We start from the raw sequence: 2,500 nt of genomic DNA on the forward strand, positions 1-2,500 counted from the left end.
ATATTCATCAGTCAATAACACATGCAGCAGTACAGACACAAGCGAGGCGAGGGGGCGGGCTGGTCTTCAAAAAAAATATCAAAATGGGGGAGGGAGAGGAAGAAAGAGAAATAGATTTGGGGGAGCTTTTTAAATGTGGGGAGTTTCTGGGGGGAACGGGACGGAGGGAGGAAGGGGGGAGAGAGAAATGTCGTGTAGAAAAGAGACGCCACCAGCTTAAACTACAGAAGTGAGGCAATGTAAAGCAAGCTACACGCCCGACGCTGGTGCCAAACTGCGAGACCAGCGGGCAACAGCAAGCGGACGGGCGCGACACACACGTCTGGGGGCAGCAGCAGCAGCAGCAGCGGCAGCGGCAGCAGCTGTCTGTATCTGTCTGTCCCTGGGGCGCTGCAAGGCTTGCCGCTCGCCACCCACCGTCTGTCTCTGTACCTTGCAAGACGATCATGGTGCGCTTCCCTGTCTTACGTGCGGGCTTTTCACATGGCGGCTACGGAACATTCGGGAAAATTGTGTTGGTATTTTGTTTTAATGGTGTATGCAACTTTGTTTGAAATATTACATGAATTATATATGTATTCTTTTTTTTATATATATAAATTGAACCTTCTGTCGCTTGATATCGGTTTATGATGTTATACATGTGAATACTCTTTTTTTGTGACAGTAAAGCTCTAGTATGGTTTGGTTTGGTTTGGTCGGCATGGTTTGGTTTGGTTTGGTTTGGTTTGGCATGGTTTGGTTTGGTTGGGTTGGTTGGTTTGCTGTTGTTTTTCCAGCGCACTGACTTCACTGGTCACACTGAGTCACACGTGCACGTCACTCGCCGCGCTCTGAACCCTTCCTCCCGCCATCGCTCAGAGATACGGGGACATACATCATCAATCGGGAGGGAGGGAGAAGGGAGGGAGGGAGGGAGAGAAGGAGGGAGAAGATGGGGAGGGAGGGCGAGCGGGCTGCTGCTGCCGCCGCCACCACCACCACACCAGCACCACACCACCACCACCACCACCACCACCGTCTCGCCCCGTCCCCGTCGCCACCACGCAGTTAGCTAGGCCGCCCTGGGGTGACACGCCCCGGGAAAACAGACGGCGGGGAAAAGAGTTACTACATTGCATGGCGTGAGGCGACGGCGATGTGGGCGGCGCGGCAGGGCGGAGGCAGGGGCACATGGGCGGCAATGGGCAGACTAGTCACCACCACACACCATCGCACACCACACCACCACCACACGCGCCACACTCCCCAATGCCCACCAGCAGCTCCGGCAAATTTTTGGAAAGACCCTTCACCTTCGCATGGCAACACGTTTTTGTCCCGTGAAGTTGGCAATGCCGGTCAACTGGCGCGCCCGGCAGGACTGTGTGGCGGCGGCGGCGGTGGTGGTGGTGGTAGCGGTGGCGGCGGCGGCGGCGGCGGCAGACTCCCCAGCAGCCAACAACCACCTGGTGTCGGATTGAGGCGCCCCAGCAGTCCTCCCTCAGGCCTTCACCCCCTCGCCTCCTGAGACACTCAACTCGCTTCCAGGGGCCTGCACTCAAGACCCGGGTCGGCTACACACCTCAGAAGCAAGGCTATCGCGGAGAGAGAGAGGCGCCAGCGACGTACAGCTTCCCGAGCGTCCCAGCACAGACTGAGGGCCACTTGGACAACCCCCGCCGCCGCCGCCGCCGCCAGCACACCGCCGCCGCCGCCCGTGAGATGGAGTTGCCAGACACCGTGAGCCCCCGCCCATCCTCGCAAAGGCTGCATATAACCCATGCCACCTGGCCCTCGCCCTCCACCGTCACCCAGCGGCCGTGATAAATCAGGTGTCAGAGCCGAAGTGAAAAAGGAAGGTGGCGGCAGCGCGGGGAGAAGTGTGGCATATGCTAAAATCTCTCCCCGTCCAGATATCAGGCGCTGTTACCTCATGGCTGGCGCGGTCTTGGCAGGTCTTTATTTTAGCGAGCAGTGCTTTCAAGGTGACTCATAGGACGGGATGGTGCGCGTGGAAGCAAGATTGATTTGCCTTCGTCACTGCAGACAGAAAAACCGCATGCATGGGGGACAGCACACAGACCCAGGGGCGTGGTGATGGGGAGATGAGGCTACCCAGCTGTTATTTGTCTCCCCACTCCTCCCTCACCCCCACACACAAAGCGTTATCAGCGAGATTGTGGAGGCGAAGATACCCTATCAACCTCCACGCTCACTGGCTCCCTTGCACACCCTCACCACGGCCACTCCCTTGCCCCTTCACCACCACCACCACCACACCTGCGACCCCCCACCACACACACCACCACACACCCCTCCCCACACCTCACCTCCCTACACACCTGTCTCCCCCCACACACGGTTCCCCCTCCGGCGTTGCACCACTAAACCATCAGCTGCGTCTCTCGCCTCCCGCCAGGGGTGTGGAGGGGGGGGGAAGGAAGGAGGGACGGGGGAGCGGGGAGGGGGGGAGGGTAGGGCGTGTACTCACAAGGGCGGAGACACAAGTGAGGTGCAG

At 58.9% G+C, this 2,500-nt stretch overlaps 1 protein-coding gene across 16 annotated transcripts in view; it reads right to left on the bottom strand.

The window, feature by feature from the left end:
• Positions 1-2,500, bottom strand: part of LOC123502865 (muscleblind-like protein 1) — a 157,528-nt gene that overhangs the window by 154,896 nt on the left and 132 nt on the right. For 11 of the 16 annotated variants that reach the window (XM_045252147.1, XM_045252146.1, XM_045252143.1 and 8 more), the window contains exon 1: positions 1,565-1,695. The exons of 1 other annotated variant lie outside the window; for it this stretch is intronic. The gene's annotated coding sequence lies outside the window, so the exon portion shown is untranslated. Of the gene's footprint in view, positions 1-320; positions 345-432; positions 491-1,295; positions 1,409-1,564; positions 1,696-2,473; positions 2,496-2,500 lie in introns of those variants that run through there. 4 more of the 16 variants (XM_045252136.1, XM_045252140.1, XM_045252137.1 and 1 more) reach the window with 4 other exon arrangements.

Source organism: Portunus trituberculatus, chromosome 12 (genome assembly GCF_017591435.1).
Source record: "Portunus trituberculatus isolate SZX2019 chromosome 12, ASM1759143v1, whole genome shotgun sequence".
NCBI lineage: Eukaryota > Metazoa > Arthropoda > Malacostraca > Decapoda > Portunidae > Portunus > Portunus trituberculatus.